Below are 24,424 nucleotides of genomic sequence, written 5' to 3' on the forward strand. Positions count from 1 at the left end.
CATTAAAGAATATTATTTTTGTGAAGATTTATTTAAGTGTCATTCAGCACATTGTGTAGCCAAACCCTCAAGGCATTTAATAAACAAGAGGCTGAGAGAAACATGTGGTTCAACTCTAGCATCTCTCTATCTTTGTGTTTCATTTGATTAAACAGACTCTCATAACTCAGAGGAGCACCAGGGGGTTCCTGAACACAAGCCAAGATCTCAGTCTGTTGAAATCTCACCGCTGTGGCCCCGGGGACAGGGAAACAGCTGAGGTCTCACAGTGAGGGGTGGCTCAGCTCTCTCTGCACAACATCACTTCCTCCACACTGTAAAACAATTATTAAAAAAAAAAGTTACCTGGTTGCCTAAAAATTTTGAGTTCATTGAAATAAAAATTTTGAGTTACTACAATCAACATTTTTGGAGATTTGACAACCTTTATTAAAATATTATTAAAAGATTTTGTAAGCATATTGGGAATTTTTTTTTGTTGTGATGACGCAGCCAAATTGTGCTATTTTCATGATTTTTCCAATTTTTTATGTGGTTCAGATACAATAATATTTTGAGTTTCTATTTATTAAACAAATTTCCTTCATTGTATCAACTCAAATTTTTAATTTCAATAAACTAAACATATTAAGGCAACCAGGCTACTTACTTTTTTAAGTTAAAACAAGATTTATTTTTTGCAGCGCTGTTTCTTCACCTTACTGTTAGAAACCAGAAGATCGAACATGCTCAGCAAAACGATAAACAGCAGCAATTTACTAGGGAACAAAATAACCCAGGACAACATTAACAAAGGGTTAAATGGCCATTACTGTGCCAACAATTATCATTTAATTAACTTTAGGAGCAACGTCTGAGACATAACCGGTATAATTCTTAAAGGGTTACTTCCACGATTAGCATTTAGCTTTGTATCAGAACCCGGGACTATATCCGAATGACATATCATCATTTTGCATCATCGGAGGATTTTTTGGCAAGAGGCTAAAGACTACAGCCAGTAGAGGAGCTATTTCTGCATGTTATTAAAGGACAACTCCGGTGAGAAATGAACCTAGGGGTAATTAACAGATGGTTACAGAGTAGATCGTTCTCTGGGATGCGTTTTCATGAAAATCGAATGTAAAGAGTTTTGTCTCTAAAAACAGATTAGCTTATAATGCTTGTCTATGGGGCACAGAGTAGTGAAATTAAATCGCTAGTTAATACCACTAACAAGGCTCAAAATAGCCTCACACTAACACGGCAGCATAATGAGGGTCTCTACATGCAAACCGAAGCATTGAGAACTTTGTAAGTGTACAAACGGTTTAATAAGAAGATACTTTATAAACACAGCGCATTACGCATTCACGGACAGGCGCCATCTTGGAAAACAGTCTCGACGAGTCGAGTGAAGAGAGCTCTGCTAAGTGATGAACTGTGACTTGGAATCTCATATGGTCCGTTGTTTCCGGAAGAAAACACTGAACGCAACAGAGAAAATAAATAAATAAAAATAAAAATGTCCATGTTATTACATTTCACAAACTTAATTCCTATCGACCAGCTCTTTTAGAAAAGTGCTCGTGGATCGATTCGTTGAGACTGTTTTCCAAGATGGTGCCTGTCCGTGAACGCGTAATGCACTATGTTTATAAAGTAGCTTCTTATTAAACTTTTTGTACACTTACAAAGTTCTCAATGCTGCGGTTTGCATGTAGGGACCCTCAATATGCTTTCGGGTTAGTGTGAGGCTATTTTGAGCCTTGTTAGTGGTGTTAACTAGCGATTTAATTTTACCACCCTGTGTCTACCCTGTGCCCAATAGACAAGCGTTATAAGATAATCTGTTTTTTAAGATAAAACTCTTTACATTCGATTTTCATGAAAACGCATCCCAGAGAACGATCAACTCGGTAACCATCTGTTAATTACCTCTAGGTTCATTTCTCACCGGAGTTGTCCTTTAACCGGTCCATGTGGTGTGGGATCGCACTCACAGCTCAGCTCAGCTCGTAGCACAGGCATTCATGTAAACAGTGCGGCGCAAAGTGAGTGTTTCAACTTCTCAAATGAATTCCTTTGAAAGTTAAGCTTCCAAAGGCATGAAGTAAAAACACGCTGTGAACAACGGCCGCGCCCGCGCTTACCTCAGCTCTCCTGATGAATGTAATCTGACTCCTGCTGCGCTTGTGCCGTGACTCTGGCTCGGCTCACTCACATTATATTGACCAGACACGTTCAGTTTTTAATTGTAGTGTCTGTTCTCTAACTCAACTGATTTTATGAAAATGAACGCGGTGGGAAAGTGAACCAGTAGAGGTGGCTTTGGGAGTGGCCTCGTAGGGCAGCGAAGCAAGTGCATTCTGGGAGTTGTTGTTTTTCTTCGATATGGGCCCAAAAAAAAAAAGTATTTTCTCAGTCTAGAAGGCACCAAATTCAAAAATAATTTCACATTTCTACGCAACGGTGGCGCCATCCGTTAACAGGGGATCGGACATTTAGTAGTCTCAAGGGAGCGACTTACCCCTTTTACCTGTGCGAAGATGTGAAGTGGACGTCTAACTGATCCACGGACGGGGGGGGGGTCATCTATTAGCCCTTGGTCGCCCCCTATCTGCGTCCATACGGGCGCTATCCGGGGGAATCAAAGGAGCGGTCAGCAGGAGCTGGGTAAGAACGGAAAGGTCAGATGGTGAAGTAAATAACAGAGAAAAGTGATCCGCTTCTGCCCTACAGTCCCTTCGGGTAATTATTCGCCCTTTGGACAATTAAACGCATGGGTTTTTTTCCACGAACCCACTATATGTACTTCCTCAAATGACCCAGTTTAAATATAGACCCATCTTCCCAGCGCTGAAGTACCCCTTTAAGTAGATGAATGTGTGGTCACCTTTTATGACCACAATTACCACAACAGTGCAAATAACCCCTTATTTTCCTCCTCTGAGCACCATCAGCTTTTATTTGTCTCTGCTTTGGGCTCTTTTCTGACCTTTGACATCCTCTAAAACAAGAACAGAGTGAACTAGAGGAAATTGTTTCTGTGTTAATGCAGTGGGAAAGACCTTTAGAAAGAGTGTTTCTATCCGTGAATGAAATGAACCTCCTGCAGCGGCTCCCAGGAGCTGGGAATTCTTTTGCTTCGCCCATAAAAGTTGGCGAAACTATTATATGTCATCCTGCAGTATTGTGTTTCTAAAAGAGCAAAGCATCGCTCCTGCTGTTCTGAGCTTCAATTTAACACACGGCAACCAAGAAAAACAGCCTAAAGAATTGAGACTGAAACGGGAGGTGTTTTAGAAAGCTATAGATCTGCTTAAGTGTCTCGGAGAGAGACAGCACGGCCAATTAACGCTCTGCAAACTCTGTCATGGCTGCGGGGATGGAAGATCTCAGCGTGGGATCACTGCACTTCCCGTGCCAGACGGTTCCTGGCAGTGACATGACTTTGAACCGGCATGCATTCAGGATGAAGAACACAAGAACACATCTGATCTCAGTCAAACCTAAAGTTACTGTCATCCATTTCACTTTATTCACGTTGACAGGGTGACTCCCTAGGTCTCTTCCTTTCTTTGATTGTGAATAAAAGCCAAAGAACAGGAAGGAAGGAATAAGAGAATGTGAGGTTTTCATTATAGCCTTCAAAATAAACTCAAGGCCTTTGACTTTGCACCGTTCTGAACTCTATGAAACGAAATTACGGTGTTGCAACAGCGATCTTCATTTCAAAAGAAAGAGCTGGCAGACCTTCTTGTCTCTGGTTAAAAGTTGAGAAATCGACTAGAAACGCAAGGGGAAAGAGATGGGACCAAAAGATCTCAATTGTATTGCCATCAGGCTACATGCATACTGCTTCTCAGATGCTTCTCCTGGGAAAATGTCCCCAAACTCAGATGCATCCTGTCCAAACAGATCTCAAACTGCTCAGATTTCCCAAGAAACCAAAAGAAAAAGATTTCAATATGAAGTTGATCTGCTCTATGCATACATTTTATACACTATCGCTACTCTTACTGCAACAACACTGAAACTTAAATTAAATGTATCTGGGAAGAACATAGAAAGGAGGTGTGTTTGCGCTAAACTTTAGATTTGCATGATCAAAAGCTATTGCAATAAAGAGACATTGGCGCAACCCTTCAGTGAATTTCATAATGCCATATTCCACAGGGAATACACAGTGATTTGTCAACTTGCACAGAATTAAAAGCACAGTTCAGCATTGCAATGTTTTGCTCAAATGTTCCTCTATGTCAGTAATTCTTAAAGTGGTCCGCCATGGACCCCTAGTGGTCCGCGAAAAGATGACCTAAACTAGGCAAGTGTTTATAAAATCGTCACTTATTTAAGGAGATTTTTAATGTACTTGCGAAACAGTTCTTGCCATTCTGTTTTAATAACGTAAAAATGGATCTAAAATCCACAGATCTATTAGTTTTGTAATGTACTAGTTTTTGTTTCATGTGTAAAATCCCAGTAATTTCTGTGATATTGGACATTAAACATAATTAATAGGGGAACATCCTTTTCAGCATTTTATTGTTACCATAGACTTCCTATACCCAGCACCTCAGTTTTAATCTAATGGCTCTTTGGAATGGCATTAAGTGGGACCTAGGCTGTTACAGTATGTTTAATTGCAGTTTTTTTTCTTCCACATGTGCAGTTTGTTGTTCATATTAAGCTGCAACTCATTTCACATTTACTTTTTCAAATTAAATAAAAATGTATATAATAATTTCTGATCATATCATTGCATTTGTGTTTGAAGAATTAGTATTTGACTTGAAACAGTTGCATATTAAACTTAAATTTAGCTTATCCTTCCTATTTTGTTGGTTTTTGGGGGCGTGTTAGAGTGGGATTCTGTAGGTGGTCCTCAGAAAAAAATTGGAAGATATAGTGGTCCTTGGGCTGAAAAAGTTTGAGAAACACTGCTCTATGTAAACTAGGCTCATCTTTATAGATGTGTTTAGTTTATAAAGACCATCGCTATTTGCCTGGTCAAACATACACTACCATTCCAAGTTTAGGATTGGTAAGATATTTTTGAAAAATAAATCTCTTATGGTCATCGAGGCTGCATTCATTTGATCAGAAAAGTACAGGAAAAGTACAGTTGTGAAACATCACAATTTTACAAAATTCTACTACCCCAGTCTTCAGTGTTACATGATCCTTCAAAAAACATTATCATTAACTTATTAACTCTTTCCCCACCAGCATATATTTTTGTTTTATGAATATCTGAGCATGCAATATATAAACATTTTATTTTAGCTTCATGCATTCTTTTTTAATCAACATTTGAATATGGGTACATTTCATTTAAAAAAAAAAAAACATTTTGCGCGAGAAATGCACGCCCATAACCACTCCGCTCCTTGCTCCACTTTATTCCTATAGGTGACATCAAGCGACTTCAACGCTTCAGCGGGAAATGACGGGAAGCTTCACAACATCGCTTCAGTCGCGTCGCAATAGTGGATCTCCACGGTCACTGCTGTCACAGGACTTCACCAAATCATACCAAAGAAGTGTGTTTTTGACGGAGCGGTCCCAGCGATAAAGGTTCGGTCCTGCTTTGGAAGCAGGCGGTGAGTAAAACTGCTTCAAATGTCTGTGCTGTTGGCTACCGTCGCGTAAGTAAACATCAGTAAACGACACGATCGCGTGCTTCGTCATTGAAATGCGCTAACCATTACTCCATTGCTGTTCTCTGTATAACGTTACACTAGTCTGACGTGCAAAACCGTTTTGCTTGCTACTGCTAAGGTTTAGTCGCATACAATAGTCCATAAACCGAATCATGTCCTTTTAAACTGCGAGTAAACACACACAAATGACAGGCCACTAAATACAGTACATACCACAGAGACGGACGTCCTGCTGCTGCTGTTTCTCCTGTTCAATTTATTTCAGCCTCCGAATCTGATTCTGGATCATATCTGTATTAGCTGAGATCGATAGCCATGGGTCTCTCCACGCTTGAGGACGTCACCGCTTTGTGCGCACTCGTCATTCTTTAGCTCCGCCCACACGATACGCCTCCAGGCGCTCGTTTTTTTTCCCCGGAAAGACTCGGTACAGCCCATATTTCTTTTATAAATATAATAAAACTAAAGACTATATGAAGGATGCAATACTACTCTATAGGTACTCAAGATTGACATGAGATTGATTGAAACTGAGTGTTTCACCCCCCTGTTTCACTGAATTGATGGCTGGCTGAAAAATAAATTGCAGGCTTAGGTCAGACTTCAACCCCCCCTGACCCACTCAGCCATCCCAGGGAGGGTGCACTGTCCCAGGCACAAAGCAGTGGAGCAATTCATTCTCAGAAAAAGTGTCAAGTGCGGGCTTGGACCAAACTTTTCTGACCTACCCTGGGAGGGAGCCTCAGTCCAAGGCAAAGCACAGAGGACAACTGCGGCGGGAGGGAAGGCTGTCCTTGCGTAATTTATGTGAACGCAGAACGATCTGGGTCAGGCAGACCAAGGGAACGGTTTGCTATGGGTGGGGGCATGCGTCTCCTCGGGCTTGATCAATGGGTGCATTTACTCTTTATTGTAACTTTTGATCAATTTAATGCATCCGTGCTGAATAAAAGTATTAATTTCTTTGAAAAAAAAACCCTTACTGACTTGAAAGTTTAGAACTACTGAGCTTTCAATTAGGTCAATTATTTCACTCAACATAACTCAAATATCATTCTAAAACACAAATGGCACACATTCATACCTCAAACATGAATTTTGCTGTTTGAAATGTAAGTTGCTAATTAAGAAGCACGACTAAGTTACTTTTACCAATTGGACAACCATTGTAGTCTAAAAGCAACTTTCAGTATTACACATTTTCCTGATCTGCATAATTCTTTTAGTGAATTTAAAGGTGCACTATGTACCTTTGCCGTCCACTAGAGGGCGCCTATTCAAAGCAAAGGCGTAGTTTGATGACGGCAGGTTTGAGCGCAGCATCTTGGGGTATGTGGTCTTCACCTCACAGCCGGTGGGAAAGAATCGGGATAGGACTCAAGTAGAAATCATGTTGATGGGTGAGATTATTGACGTTACTGTAGTGAAGCAGAGCAGGAGTGAGTGTTGAGGAGCTGAGCACAGCCGCTGGAGCGATTGATAATGAGATGGACAACACGCGCCTCCAGAGCAGCAGAGGGACTTTTATTATGACACAGTCGCCGGCGCCATTTCTGCTTTTCCAGTAATGAGTATAAGGTAACGCAGCTCTGTTCATCAATATTAGACACATCTGAGTGTGTTGAAGATGATGTTATGACGTGACTCTGTGCGTTCGCTCAGCGGCTGCTGTGAATCTTGTTCACACTGTAGAGAACAAAGCGCTTCTGACGAATAAAACCGGAAACCCAGAGTAACGCAGATATGACGCCATTGACAGGCGACCCCCTCAGACGTCCCGGTTCATTGGTTAAAAAAAGAATTGTCACAATTTTACAAATAGTTGGAAATATTTGGGATATTTTAAGAACTTAACTAAAACAAAATATATAACACTGGCCTGGTGTTTTTTTGGATATTTTACTGCAAAAATCCTACATAGTGCACCTAAAAGTGCCTAAACATCACATAAAGCGTGCACAATTCATTCAGTAAATTCATTCCCTGTGTGTGTGTTTGTGTGTATATGGAGACGGACAAGCATTATAGAGTCATTCTGTGCTGGGCTGGGAGGTGGTAAAGCTTTTATGAAACAATGGCTTTTTGTTTTTGAATGATTTCCATCAATTCTGCCCCGGCACTGAGCAGCACAATTCCCGCGAGGCAAAACAACCGTCTGATCGGAGCAGCGCGTGAGTGATGATAAACCACAGACGCTTGTCCTCCGTGACGCAAAACTCTGACTTGTGCTGATCAATCGTTGTGTACTCTTTACCCCACTTGCTCTGTTGCTGCAATACTCCCGCCCTGTTCCTCACACACACACACACACACACACACACACAAACACACTTCCTAATTAAACCCAGGAGTGCAGTGCTCAGGCCGGTCAGCCTTTGTTCAACTTTCCCTCATCAAGAGCTCCTGCAGATATTATGCAGAGCTGCGTCGATCGGCCTCAGACAGACGTATCCCACAATGCCACGAAGAAGGAAAGACGTCAAGCCTCCTGCACGGGAAACCACAGAGCAATGTTTGATAGGAATCTGTATTATACTCATGAGTAATTCATTCACTTGTGGCTGTTTGAGTGAAAGTGAACACAATATAGCTACACTACCGTTCAAAGGTTTGAAATACGAACCCGATTCCAAAAAAGTTGGGACACTGTACATGTGAATAAAAACAGAATGCAATGATGTGGAAGTTTCAAATTTCATTATTTTATTCAGAATACAACATAGATGACATTTCAAATGTCTAAACTGAGAACATTTATAATTTTAAGGGAAAAATAAGTTGATTTAAACAACCCGTTCTCACTCCCAAGGCGTCAAAATCCGAAGCATAGTCAAGTGCCTTCCGCGTCACAATTAAGACGCTAAAGGTGCCCCTGGGCGTCATTTTGCGACGCGCTGGGTGCTCCATTCATTACAATGATAAACCTTTGGCGTCATAAACAGACGCATTTAATTATTTGCGTTTATAAAAGCAGACATGATTTTATTAATATTTAAAGGCTACTTTTATATTTTGGAGCAACTAACACAACTCCTACCCTAAACCTACCCACATCTAAACAATATAAAACACATAACAGGCAAATAAATGTACAGTCACAGGTATTTATTGCAAAAACTGACCAAAGCAGTATTAAAGTATTAACTCATGTTGCATTCCAAGTCTTCTGAAGTCATACGATGTCTTCATGTGAAGAACAGAGTTGATCTTGATGTTTTAATCGCTGAAATGATGATCCCGCTGCCCCGTGAACGAACTCATTCATATCTCATTCAAATAATTCAAAAGACTCCTGAGCATGACGCAATCGGTCACAAGACACACGAGAGCCAATGACATTTTACAATCAATGCTGACGTAATGACGCAATTGGTCACAAGACATACGAGAGCCAATGCAATTTCACTATGAAATCTCACGTAACGGGCGGCAATATTTGAAATTTGATCAAGAGCGTGTCATGATGAGATGCTGATCGCTTTTGGGGATTTTCTTCATTCAAATCAATCGTTTGGCCTCGGAAAACTTGGATTATTTAACTTTTTTGAATAACTCGTGGATGCAGTCGTATGTTATATCCTGTGTTTTATATCATGTTCACACAAATGCGTAGTGTAATAAGTTCGTGAATGTGAGGAAGGAAGAGGACACGGGGGTCGGCTGGACGGTTGATGCTACTTTTATTTAGTATCTCAATACTCAAAACACACTCAGTAGTGTGGTTTCTCTCAAACTCAATATACATCGATCACTTCCGGGTCGGCACTTCCGGCTTCCGGTTTCTCAGTCTCTGGGGTTCGGGCATCAACCGTCCGACTCTCTCTCTTTCTGGTCTCTGGTTCCACTGGCGTTTTATCCCCTCTCCACGCCCATTACTGGAACAAGATACAGGTGTTATTAATCTGCGTCCAACCCACTCACTTACCGCTCGTCCCGCGGCTCTTTCTCCCTTGCCACAGGTAGGTTTAGGGATGGGATGGGGTTGGGTTACATGTTAAGCATGTCTAAATAGCGTAAATAAAATAAATGTAAATAAAATGATGCTTGCTGATTAAATTGAAAAACACACTCCAACATGTCATAATGGCAAAATTATAAGCTAATACAATTTCACCATGACGATAACATTACTAATACCCAGTTCGTCTGTGTATGACGCCAAAGGTTTCTCACTGAAATGAATGGAACACCCAGCGCGTCGAAACATGACGCCTTGGGGCACCTTTAGCGTCTTTATTGCGACACAGAAGGCACTTGACCATGCTTCGGTTTTTGACGCCTTGGGAGTGAGAATAAGTTGATTTAAAATTTCATGGCATCAAGACATCTCAAAAAAGTTGGGACAAGGTCATGTTTACCACTGCGTGTCATTCCCTCTTCTTTTTATAAAAGACTGCAAACGTCTGGGGACTGAGGAGACAAGTTGCTCAAGTTTAGGAATAGGAATGTTGTCCCATTCTTGTCTAATTCAGGCATCTAGTTGCTCAACTGTCTTAGGTCTTCTTTGTCGCATCTTCCTCTTTATGATGCGCCAAATGTTTTCTATGGGTGAAAGATCTGGACTGCAGGCTGGCCATTTCAGTGCCCGGATCCTTCTTCTACGCAGCCATTATGTTGTAACTGATGCAGTATGTGGTCTGACATTGTAATGTTGGAAAATGTCTGACCACAGAAAAGTTTTCCACTTTGCCACAGTCCATTTTAAATGAGCCTTGGCCCAGAGAAAACGCCTGTGCTTCTGGATCATGTTAAGATATGGCTTCTTTTTTGACTTATAGAGTTTTAGCCGGCAATGGCGAATGGCACGGTGGATTGTGTTCACAGACAATGTTTTCTGGAAGTATTCCTGAGCCCATGTTGTGATTTCCATTACAGTAGCATTCCTGTATGTGATGCAGTGCCGTCTAAGGGCCTGAAGATCACGGGCATCCAGTGTGGTTTACTGGCCTTCCCCTTAGGCACAGAGATTGTTCCAGATTCTCTGAATCTTTGGATGATATTATGCACTGTAGATGATGATAACTGCAAACTCTTTTTGAAGTTAATTTTAATGAAGTTAAGTCAATTTTTCTCTGAGAAACTATCAGAGAGCTATCAAACTGATCCTCTGCCCATCTTGACTTGTGAGAGACACCGCCACTCTGAGAGGCTCTTTTTATACCCAATCATGTTGCCAATTGACCTAACAAGTTGCAAATTGGTCCTCCAGCTGGTATTTAGCTAATATTTGGCATGACATTTCAAAATGTCTCACTTTCAACATTTGATACGTTATCTATATTCTATTGTGAATAAAATATACGTCTATGAGATTTGTAAATGATTGCATTCTTTTTGATTCACAGTTTGTACAGTGTCCCAACTTTTTTGGCTCGTTTGTACATGAATACTTTTGCTCAGCAAGACTGCATTAAATCTATCAAAAGTGACAGTAGATATTTATAATGTAACAAAATATTTCCATTTCAAATAGATGCTGTCCTTTATTTTATCAAGGAATCCTGGAATAAAATGTATCAGTTTCCACAAAAAACATGAATCAGCACAACTGTTTTTAAATAATTAGAAATGTTTCTTGAGCATAATATCAGAATGATTTTCTGAAGGACCATGTCATTTTTCATGGCTATTTCCACCTTTACTATTAAACAGATGGTTTTACAGTACAAATAATTGTTCTATACAGTATGTAAATGAACTGAGTTCTGTTACTGCCTCAGTATTCATTTGAAAACTTGCGCTTATTTACACAAACAAAAATATCAAATATTAGCATTTTAGAAGAAAGCTTTGTGAAAACAGTTTGATGAAATCTCAAAGGAAGTGGCCCAGTGTCACTGTCAATTGGGTTGTGTTTGTTTCTTGACGTGTGAGATCGGTTGACCTTTAAACAACCTCTTTAGACAATGATCTCAGAGCTGGGATTCAGGAAAACACTATGACATCAGCATTGGTATCAACGAGCCTCAGGGCACACACACACACACACGCACAATCACATACACCTAATCCGCTCATATAAATTTTAATGGGAAAACAAAGAACAATCCAAGTTTGTCATAGTTAAAGCACTTGCGCTGCTGCAATGTGAATATGTGGAGTTCACATAAGCACTTTCTACCACAAGGGCCAATGTCTAAAGAACACGTAGTTCTAGGCAAGCAATATTATAGCCCTCGAGGGAAAACATTTAAGTCAACAGCAATTGTTGCAAAATGTTGATTATCACAAAAGAAAAAAAAAACAAGAATCTCAGCTCACGTTTTAACTAAGAAAAATCAAATGTAATATATTTTTGTTCAATAATCTTTTTTGTTTTGAAGGAATTTAATGGTAATATTTAATATTTATGTAATAATTATGACCCATTTTTTCCCCCATTGAAAATGATAGAACATTTTGTGAGTTCATATACCAAGTACCATAAAAGTCACACAGTTTTGTACCATTACGATAAAGCTACGATTTATAATGTAAAACTTTTCGGTCTAAAGTGACCGAAGAACCCCCAGAGGGTTTTAGAGTCGGCATGAAATGCATCTCATTTTCTAAATGCATGTTATTGATCTTGTTGTGAATGATTTCTTCATGCTAGTCATCTAAATTTTGATGTGAAAATGGGACAAGGACGATTTAATGTTAGTTATTTATCCCAGTTATTTATTTCATGTCTCAGAATGTGTATTTCTTCTTTGTAATTTCCCCACTGTGACACCATACTATATTACTGAAGTCGGAACCACCTCTGCTCTGCCCGATCACGCCAAAATTGCCAAAATACCAATTATTCGGAAAACTGTGCTAAGCCGAGTCTGAAGTTTATAGAAGGGGAGGGGGAGGCAAATATGTAGCCGGAGCCACAGAAAAAAAAACTCACCCAAATCACCATTGAGTATTTCGCTTTCAGTGGTTAGGGTGTTTGAAATTGTAGAGACGTAAACTACATGAGGTTAGTTTTAACTGATGGATGGATTTTTGCTTCAATGGATATGCTACGTGAGAGAAATGATATTGATATTATCTTGCTGTATGTGTCATTTTCTTTAAATTTTGTGTCTAAAAAAATTACCAAAAAAGGTCAAACCAGTCAAGCAAAAAAAAAAAAAAAAAAAAAGCCTGGTTAAAAGCTTGAAATAAGGTCTGTGGTGAACACAATTTTCACATTTTATTCTACAACATAAGTAATACTTCAGGGTATTCTCACAAAAATGCGTATAAATAGTACGAGTGTGCAATGTCGTGGAATGTATACGCCAAAACTCATTTTGGCGTGTCTATGGCACGCTGTTTTTCGCGTGCATATGATACGCATTTTATGGCGTATTATACATACAAACCCCCCACCCCACCACCCTAAACCTACCCAAGAGCGTGTCATATATACGCCCCACCACCCTAAACCTACCCAAGCGTGTGTCATATATACGCCCCACCACCCTAAACCTACCCAAGAGCGTGTCATATATACGCCCCACCACCCTAAACCTACCCAAGCGTGTGTCATATATACGCCCCACCACCCTAAACCTACCCAAGAGCGTGTCATATATACGCCCCACCACCCTAAACCTACCCAAGAGCGTGTCATATATACGCCCCACCACCCTAAACCTACCCAAAAGCGTGTCATATATACGCCCCACCACCCTAAACCTACCCAAGAGCGTGTCATATATACGCCCCACCACCCTAAACCTACCCAAGAGCGTGTCATATATACGCCCCACCACCCTAAACCTACCCAAGAGCGTGTCATATATACGCCCCACCACCCTAAACCTACCCAAGAGCGTGTCATATATACGCCCCACCACCCTAAACCTACCCAAGAGCGTGTCATATATACGCCCCACCACCCTAAACCTACCCAAGAGCGTGTCATATATACGCACCACCACCCTAAACCTACCCAAGAGCGTGTCATATATACGCCCCACCACCCTAAACCCACCCAAGAGCGTGTCATATATACGCCCCACCACCCTAAACCTACCCAAGAGCGTGTCATATATACGCCCCACCACCCTAAACCTACCCAAGAGCGTGTCATATATACGCCCCACCACCCTAAACCTACCCAAGAGCGTGTCATATATACGCCCCACCACCCTAAACCTACCCAAAAGCGTGTCATATATACGCCCCACCACCCTAAACCTACCCAAGAGCGTGTCATATATACGCCCCACCACCCTAAACCTACCCAAGAGCGTGTCATATATACGCCCCACCACCCTAAACCTACCCAAGCGTGTGTCATATATACGCCCCACCACCCTAAACCTACCCAAGCGTGTGTCATATATACGCCCCACCACCCTAAACCTACCCAAGAGCGTGTCATATATACGCCCCACCACCCTAAACCTACCCAAGAGCGTGTCATATATACGCCCCACCACCCTAAACCTACCCAAGCGCGTGTCATATATACGCCCCACCACCCTAAACCTACCCAAGAGCGTGTCATATATACGCCCCACCACCCTAAACCTACCCAAGAGCGTGTCATATATACGCCCCACCACCCTAAACCTACCCAAGCGCGTGTCATATATACGCCCCACCACCCTAAACCTACCCAAGCGCGTCATATATACGCCCCACCACCCTAAACCTACCCAAGAGCGTGTCATATATACGCCCCACCACCCTAAACCTACCCAAGAGCGTGTCATATATACGCCCCACCACCCTAAACCTACCCAAGCGCGTGTCATATATACGCCCCACCACCCTAAACCTACCCAAGAGCGTGTCATATATACGCCCCACCACCCTAAACCTACCCAAGAGCGTGTCATATATACGCCCCACCACCCTAAACCTACCCAAGCGCGTGTCATATATACACCTCACCACCCTAAACCTACCCAAGCGCGTGTCATATATACGCCTCACCACCCTAAACCTACCCAAGCGCGTGTCATATATACGCCCCACCACCCTAAACCTACCCAAGCGCGTCATATATACGCCCCACCACCCTAAACCTACCCAAGAGCGTGTCATATATACGCCCCACCACCCTAAACCTACCCAAGAGCGTGTCATATATACGCCCCACCACCCTAAACCTACCCAAGAGCGTGTCATATATACGCCCCACCACCCTAAACCTACCCAAGCGCGTCATATATACGCCCCACCACCCTAAACCTACCCAAGAGCGTGTCATATATACGCCCCACCACCCTAAACCTACCCAAGAGCGTGTCATATATACGCCCCACCACCCTAAACCTACCCAAGAGCGTGTCATATATACGCCCCACCACCCTAAACCTACCCAAGAGCGTGTCATATATACGCCCCACCACCCTAAACCTACCCAAGAGCGTGTCATATATACGCCCCACCACCCTAAACCTACCCAAGAGCGTGTCATATATACGTCCCACCACCCTAAACCTACCCAAGAGCGTGTCATATATACGCCCCACCACCCTAAACCTACCCAAGAGCGTGTCATATATACGCCCCACCACCCTAAACCTACCCAAGAGCGTGTCATATATACGCCCCACCACCCTAAACCTACCCAAGAGCGTGTCATATATACGCCCCACCACCCTAAACCTACCCAAGAGCGTGTCATATATACGCCCCACCACCCTAAACCTACCCAAGCGCGTCATATATACGCCATAAAAGTGCGAATCATATGCACGCGAAAAACAGCGTATCATATGCACGCCAAAATGAGTTTTGGGGTATACATTCCACGACATTGCACACTCGTACTATTTAAACGCATTTATGTGTGATCGGGTTGAATACTTCCTTGTGTTTTTTTAAAACGTTTTTACTTGTCTTGACAAAGGCGGTTGTTAAAGGTTTAGTTCTTCCAATAAAAGAAAAATTAGCCCATGATTTACTCGCCCTCAAGTCATCCTGGGTGTATGTGACATTCTTCTTTCAGACGGATAAAATCAGAGTTATATTTAAAATATCCTGCCTCTTACGAGCTTTATAATGGCAACTGTTGTCTTGTGTGTGAAGTCCATAAAAGTGCATCCATCCATCATATAACTGCTCCACACAGCTCTGGAGGAGTTAACAATGGCCTTCTGAAGCGAAGCAACATGTTTGTGTAATAAAAATATCCACATTTAAAACCTAAAGTAAATGATCTAACTTCCACCAGATTGCCTTACGTATTCAACTTCCGGAAAAAGTGAAATGCCTCTCGCAGTTCAAATGCGTACGCTACACCTGACACCAGTTGGTTTTTTGGTTTTGTTTTGTTTTTTCGATCTGGCAGAAGCTTAATATTTTACTTCATAAAGTTTTATATTTTTCTAACACAAACGCGCCACTTCGCTTCAGAAGGCCTTTATTAACCCCCTGGAGCCGTGTGGAGCAGTTATATGATGGATAGATGCACTTTTATAGACTTCTGAGCAACAGTCGCTGACATTATAAAGCTTGGAAGAGCCAGGACATTTTTAATATAACTCTAGTTTTCTTCGTCTGAAAGAAGAAAGTCAGAATGACTTGAGGCTGAGTAAATCATTGGCTAATTTTCATTTTTGGCTGAACTATCGCTTTAAAAAGTGGCTGCATCTGACTACAGAGTTTGTCAAGAAACACATTAAATATTATTAGTTTGTTTATAGCCTACATTTAGCTTTTTACTTCTGAAAATTAAATTTATAGCCTTCAAAACCCCTGTTTGTGAAGATCATTATGATGAATAAAACGTGCAATAATCTGAAACATTTGTTGGTCTCAGAGCTTATTTTCAGCAACAATCCAAAAGCCAATGGAAAACCGCTGTTGTGCTTTATCGAGGGAACGAGAGTGATGTAAACTTACGAAAACACGTCATCACTGCAGAAGAAAAGATCTGTTGAGACTCAAGGGCTGATATGTTAAGCTCATATTTGTGTTAATACGTGCAACTTTAATTCTGAAGCACATTGTCGTACACTACATGGCAGCTGAAGACACAGCTTTTGTTTAGATTTTTCAGACTGGTTTTCATAATCAGATATTATGTTCTTCCCAACGTATGCCACCTCATAACTGTAAATCATCCAGCAAATAATGACTTTAAAATGTACCCTGCACCTCACACAAAGCTATCACTTTACTGCAGTGGACTACTTGAGTTAATCAGAATTTCTAAATGAAACATCCATTACAATCCACTCACAGTGAGTCCGTTTACATACATGTTCTTAAAGGACAACTCCGGTGAGAAATGCCCCTAGGGGTAATTAACAGATGTTTACCGAGTAGATCGTTCTCTGGGATGCGTTTTCATGAAAATTGAATGTAAAGAGTTTTATCTCTAAAAACAGATTATCTTATAACACTAGTCTATGGGGCACAGAGTAAGTAAACTTAAATCGCTAGTTAACACCACTAACAAGGCTCAAAATAGCCTCACACTAACACGGCAGCATAATGAGGGTCTCTACATGCAAACCGAAGCATTGAGAACTTTGTAAGTGTACAAACAGTTTAATAAGAAGATACTTTATAAACACAGTACATTACGCAGTTACGGTTAGGAGCCATCTTGGAAAACAGTCTCGACGAGTCGAGCGATGAACGCTGTGCTAAGTGAGCTGGTCGATAGGAATTAAGTTTGTGAAATCTAATTACACCAACATTTTTTTTTTTCTCTGTTGCGTTTAGTGCTTTCTTCCGGAAACAACGGACCATATGAGATTCCAAGTCACAGTTCATCACTTAACAGAGCGCTCATTGCTCGACTCATCGTGTTTTCCAAGATGGCTCCTGACCATAACTGCGTAATGTACTGTCTTCATAAGGCCATGTCCACACGAATACGTTTTCATTTGAAAACGTATACTTTTCTCTCCGTTTTGGCCTTCCGTACACACTGAGACAGCGTTTTAAGTCAATGAAAACGTATCGTTTTGAAAACGCTCTCCAGAGCGGATAAATTTGAAAACGCCGTCTTCGCGTCGTAGTGTGGACTGTGAAACGGGAGGCTTTTTAATACGATGACGCATTTTTAGCCATGTGATGCAGTCATATGACCAATTCAGCCAAGATGGTGAACGACATTGTACAGCAGCTGTTTTGTATGCTCTCTGTTTTGTCAGCCTTGTTAAATATTAATGTCAGTTTGTACATACTGTTAAAAAACTCAGTGCCTTTTCTAGACATTGCCGCAAAATGAGAATATATACGAGTAGTGGAAATGACGCAAGTCGAAGCGTCTTGGGTTTGCTCATGCATAGTACGGGGATGTAAGCGTTTTCAGACGTTTCAGTGTAACACTTTTTGGAAAACGATTGAAAATGATAGTGTGGACGCAGAGCGTTTTTAGATGAAAACTCAGTTTTTACATTTATCCAGATTAGTGTAGACGTAGCCTAAAGTATCTTCTTATTAAACTGTTTGTACACTTACAAAGTTCTCAATGCTTCGGTTTGCATGTAGAGACCCTCATTATGCTGCCGTGTTAGTGTGAGGCTATTTTGAGCCTTGTTAGTGGTATTAACTAGCCATTTAATTTCACTTATTCCATGCCCCATAGACAAGCATTATAAGCTAATCTGTTTTTAGAGATAAAACTCTTTATATTCGATTTTCATGAAAATGCATCCCAGAGAACGATCTACTCGGTAACCATCTGTTAATTACCCCTAGGGGCATTTCTCACAGGAGTTGCCCTTTAAGCCGATTATGCCTAAATAAGCCGACAATGATCACGGTCATGTAAACGCGGTAACCCGTTTTCTGTTATCGGAGTAAGCTCATAAACGGCGTAAGCATAAACCGGTCGGGACAGGTCGTTTTTTGGCCTCTTAGCCTGATTTCGCGCTGCATGTAAACGCATTAACCTGCTTTCTGTCGGCTTATTGAAGTGCGCATGTGTGATAGGGGACAAAAACACAAACTTACAGCAGATTTAAACACATCCAGACAGAGCGAGCGAGCGAGCGTTTTGCATGAAATAAGGACATATATCACAAACGCAGACTCTTTTAAGAGCCAGTAAATTGTAAAGATGTGTTCTCATCTCCTGCAGCAGAAGCAGAAGAGGTTCAGTCTAAACGCTGCATGAGGGGTAATATGAGCCGTAAATCTCCCGCTGACACGCTTTATTAACATCACAACTGACGAAACATTTGGAAAACTCGGAGTCAGATACGGCACATTATTATTATTGACGTCACTAGAAGGAAATAACCCGGTTTATTAATAAAGTAATGTAAACGCGGTTTACTGCCGTTGTCAGTTTACTGGTTTGCATGTAAATGGGGAAAACTGATTATTTCAATAAGCTGATATTTGGGAGTTATCATCTTACTGGTGTGCATGTAAACGCGCTCTCTCTTCGTGAGGTTGCATCAGTGTACACTCTGCTCTGGATCTGGGTTGGGACACTATTAAAACCAAATCAAAGGTCCTTTTATTAGGCTTTTGTGACTACGAAATAACAAGGGGGTTTTGTCGGCACCACACGGAAAGTCACGGCTGGCACCGAGGCGTTTTTTCCCAGGGTAAATGAAGTGAATTGTTGAGACGGTTAGTGCAGGAAGCATGAGGGGTGTGACTCTCACAGCAGCTGTGGAGGTCAGGAAGCTTTTGGCGGTGATGTCATGAGAGGGACGGTCTTCACCGCGCAAACTTTCCTTTTATCTCACCTCGGCCTGCTGTGAGAAAAGCTCACAGTTCATCCATCAACCTCCAGAGATGCATTAAAGCGCCGTGACATGACGGCTGCGGGTCTGTGGCGTGTTTAGTCACAGGATGACAGAGGAAAGCACAACTAACAGATCATTTTCTTCAGGTCGGGGTGTGCTTGAACAGCTTCATGATAAGCTCTTTTAAACCCCATGACTTCTCAGTTTGGGGACTTTTTCCATGCCAAGTGTTTTATTATAATAGTACCATCAAATTTAAAGATGTGATTATGTAACTGTCGACAACAGAGTTTATGAGAGCGCAGGGCGTTATTGGACGCCGTTATTATCTGTGAAGTGTGAACATTCCTGCCTCCTCTGTCGAGGGACAAGCGTGAAAAGGGTTTTTCGTGGAGCTTTTAAAGAGAGGCCGAAACCGGGGCAAAGTGTATGACCCACCATGGGGAAACTAAAATACACGGATGACGCCTTTAGAAAACTGCTGATTTATTTTACGCCATAAAAATATCTCTTGACTAAATGGAGAGCAATTTCTAGCTTTTTTTTGCTGAAGTCTCCAGTAATCACACATGTCTTCTCTAGAGATATCAACAACATCTACATAGCTTTATAGCTCTAGACTCTTACTGGATGACAACTAAATCATTTAAATTCATATTCTATTTTTAATTGTTTAGAACATAAACTGAGGTGATACACACTTCCTCTTCAAGAAAACCAGGACATTCCTGGTCTTCTGTGCCTTTTGACCATCATAAACTGTAGAAACTCATGATGGGGTGATGTAAAACATTTGAAAAAAAAAAAAATCTGGTTGAGCTCAGATAATGGATTGTAACCATTTGTGTATTAATATAAATTAAATGGAAGATCAAAAATGTCCACTGTGTTAGGAACAGGCACAAATGCATAAAAGGCATTTTTGTTTACTTTATAAAGTACTACATTTTTTTTGTTTTTGTTTTTGCTGTTTTTTATTATTGTAAAACAAACCAATTAACAAGGTGGAAAAACTGATAACAGGGTGGACAAAATAATAAAAGGGAGGACAAAATAACAGGGTGGACAAATTGATAACAGGGTGGACAAAATAATATCAGCGTGGACAAACTGATAACGGAGGACAAAATAATAACAGGGAGGACAAACTGATAACAGGGTGAACAAAATAACAGGGTGGAAAAACTGATAACAGGGTGGAAAAACTGATAACAGGGAGGACAAAATAATATCAGGGTGGACAAATGATAACAGGGTGGACAAAATTATAGCATGGTGGACAAAATTATAACGTGGTGGACAAAATGATAACAGGGAGGACAAAATAATAACAGGGAGGACAAACTGATAAAGAGGAACAAAATAATATCAGGGTTGACAAACTGACAACAGGGAGGACAAACTGATAACAGGGTGGACAAAGTAATCACAGGGAGGACAAACTGATAGCAGGGTGGATAAAATAATAACAGGGAGGACAAAATAATACGGTGAATAAAATAATATCAGGGTTGACAAACTGACAACAGGGAGGACAAACTGATAACAGGGTGGACAAAGTAATCACAGGGAGGACAAACTGATAGCAGGGTGGATAAAATAATAACAGGGAGGACAAAATAATACGGTGGACAAAATAATAACATGGTGGACAAACTGATAACAGGGAGGACAAAATAAAAGGGTGGACAAACTGATAACAGGGAGGACAAAATAATAACAGGGAGGACAAACTGATAACAGGGTGAACAAAATAATAACAGGGCGGCCAAACTGATAACAGGGTGAACAAAATAACAGGGTGGAAAAACTGATAACAGGGTGAACAAAATAACAGGGTGGAAAAACTGATAACAGGGTGAACAAAATAATAACAGGGCGGCCAAACTGATAACAGGGCGGCCAAACTGATAACAGGGTGGACAAACTGATAACAGGGTGGACAAACTGATAACAGGGTGAACAAAATAACAGGGTGGAAAAACTGATAACAGGGTGAACAAAATAATAACAGGGCGGCCAAACTGATAACAGGGTGGACAAACTGATAACAGGTTGGACAAACTGATAACAGGGTGGACAAACTGATAACAGGGTGGACAAACTGATAACAGGGAGGACAAAATAATATCAGGGTGGACAAATGACAACAGGGTGGACAAATGATAACAGGGTGGACAAAATTATTGCATGGTGGACAAAATTATAACGTGGTGGACAAAATGATAACAGGGAGGACAAAATAATAACAGGGAGGACAAACTGATAAAGAGGAACAAAATAATATCAGGGTTGACAAACTGACAACAGGGAGGACAAAATGATAACAGGGAGGACAAACTGATAACAGGGTGGACAAAGTAATCACAGGGAGGACAAACTGATAGCAGGGTGGATAAAATAATAACAGGGAGGACAAAATAATACGGTGGACAAAATAATAACATGGTGGACAAACTGATAACAGGGAGGACAAAATAAAAGGGTGGACAAACTGATAACAGGGAGGACAAAATGATAACAGGAGGACAAAATAATAACAGGGAGGACAAACTGATAACAGGGTGAACAAAATAACAGGGTGGAAAAACTGATAACAGGGTGAACAAAATAATAACAGGGCGGCCAAACTGATAACAGGGTGGACAAACTGATAACAGGGAGGACAAAATAATATCAGGGTGGACAAATGATAACAGGGTGGACAAATGATAACGTGGTGGACAAAATGATAACAGGGAGGACAAAATAATAACAGGGAGGACAAACTGATAAAGAGGAACAAAATAATATCAGGGTTGACAAACTGACAACAGGGAGGACAAAATGATAACAGGGAGGACAAACTGATAACAGCGTGGACAAAGTAATCACAGGGAGGACAAACTGATACCAGGGTGGATAAAATAATAACAGGGAGGACAAAATAATAACATGGTGGACAAACTGATAACAGGGAGGACAAAATAAAAGGGTGGACAAACTGATAACAGGGAGGACAAAATGATAACAGGAGGACAAAACAATAACAGGGAGGACAAACTGATAACAGGGTGAAAAAAATAACAGGGTGGAAAAACTGATAACAGGGTGAACAAAATAATAACAGGGAGGACAAACTGATAACAGGGCGGACAAACTGATAACAGGGCGGACAAACTGATAACAGGGTGGACAAAATTATAGCATGGTGGACAAAATTATAACGTGGTGGACAAAATGATAACAGGGAGGACAAAATAATAACAGGGAGGACAAACTGATAAAGAGGAACAAAATAATATCAGGGTTGACAAACTGACAACAGGGAGGACAAAATGATAACAGGGAGGACAAACTGATAACAGCGTGGACAAAGTAATCACAGGGAGGACAAACTGATAGCAGGGTGGATAAAATAATAACAGGGAGGACAAAATAATACGGTGGACAAAATAATAACATGGTGGACAAACTGATAACAGGGAGGACAAAATAAAAGGGTGGACAAACTGATAACAGGGAGGACAAAATGATAACAGGAGGACAAAATAAAAGGGTGGACACACTGATAAAAGGGAGGACAAAATGATAACAGGGAGGACAAAATAAAAGGGTGGACAAACTGATAACAGGGAGGACAAAATAATAGGGTGGACAAACTGATAACAGGTAGGACAAAATAATAGGGTGGACAAACTGATAACAGGTAGGACAAAATAACAGGGAGGACAAAATAATATCGGAAGACAAAATAATAACAGGGTAGACAAATTGATAACATGGTGGACAATATGTAAAACATTGGCAATGGACTTTTAATGCACTGCTTCTTGAACTTTAAACAAATTACTTTCACAATCACTACTCTGTTAGGTCTTCTGATATAACAGGGTGGATATTCTGACCCAAGCTAAGAAGAATAGATTTATCAAATAAAGGATGGATGGCCTTTAAAACTGTAATAATTTAAATATATGACTACGACAGGTTTAACATGGATATTACATATTAAGGCAGTGATCATGATCTTTACTGGGGACACAAAAAGGCACCGAATCCCAGGAATGACCCATGACTACTCAGAGGGATTAACGTTACCTACAAAGTCTTCTGTCTATATGAAGTATTATTTGTAAACATATGGTTATGTATTTCTTAATTAAACTTCTGTATGATGTGTAAAATGTGTTGTTCTTACACATGCGCGTTGAATGTAGCGGCTCAGATCGGTGTCTGGGCTTCGGCCACTCAGTCCTTGACTAGAGGAAATGTGGAGTCCAGGGAGGAGTCGGTTCCCACACCCAAAAGAAGGGCTCTCGGCTGGTCTAACACAAACACTCCAGCCCTCAGGAAGGAAAGGGTTCCCAGACACCTCACAGACGGACCCGTCCCGAGGAGCGATCGATGATCTGAATCACTCGCTCACTAACGCGGAAAAAACATAAGCTCATTAACAGCTCCGTGGAGTTTTGTCAAGTCAAATATATCACTATAACACATAATTAATATAAAAAAAGGTTAGCTTACCTGTCTCCCATTGTGTTTTGTCCACGATTCAGACCGCTGAATGATTCGGGAAATGATCTTGTGACGCGATTTAACGGCCAACAACATTATACAACCTCCTGCATAGGCTCTGTGAATTTATAACACTATACTTTATATTATATTACCTCAAATTAAAACACTTAAACTGCTAGCTGTGAGTGGATGGGGGGCGGCCGGACAACGTCGTCTGTCTCGCCTGCCGTTATCATTGCTCTATATTTTTCCCTCTTTTTGAAAGTTGTGAAAACCATTGTGGCGTCTTTCTTTTGCTATTTGGGGAATTAATGGGAACACAAAAACATATTTAATGAAATCTCACATTCACCGCTATTCATAGTTTTCAGTCACGTGAGTCACAAAACCGCGAACTCCATTGAACTGCAGCATGAGCATGTCAAATTTCCATCTCAACAAAAATATGTGAACAAGATGCACGCTTTGGCCACTTATGATCCATATACAGCTGCTGCAGTATTTCAATCACTAAAAAACATTGGGATGTTTTTAATCGCTGAGTTGAGCCAATACGGATTAAATTAAGCAACAGCTAGGATTTGTTCATGGGTTATTTTAAATCGAGTTGGTTGTTGCACGACTGACGGGTGCAACCCACCCTTA

The 24,424-nt window shown here is 41.0% G+C and overlaps 1 long non-coding RNA gene across 1 annotated transcript; it reads right to left on the reverse strand.

Moving 5' to 3' along the window:
- Positions 1-226: 226 nt before the first annotated feature.
- Positions 227-24,202, reverse strand: LOC137091771 (uncharacterized). The gene is made up of 4 exons (XR_010908143.1): positions 23,786-24,202; positions 23,457-23,683; positions 2,510-2,651; positions 227-314 (listed from the first exon to the last, which is right to left on the reverse strand). It is a non-coding gene; the product is annotated as an uncharacterized lncRNA (long non-coding RNA).
- Positions 24,203-24,424: the final 222 nt, after the last annotated feature.

The sequence above is a fragment of the Pseudorasbora parva genome, chromosome 2, assembly GCF_024679245.1.
Source record: "Pseudorasbora parva isolate DD20220531a chromosome 2, ASM2467924v1, whole genome shotgun sequence".
NCBI classification, from domain to species: domain Eukaryota; kingdom Metazoa; phylum Chordata; class Actinopteri; order Cypriniformes; family Gobionidae; genus Pseudorasbora; species Pseudorasbora parva.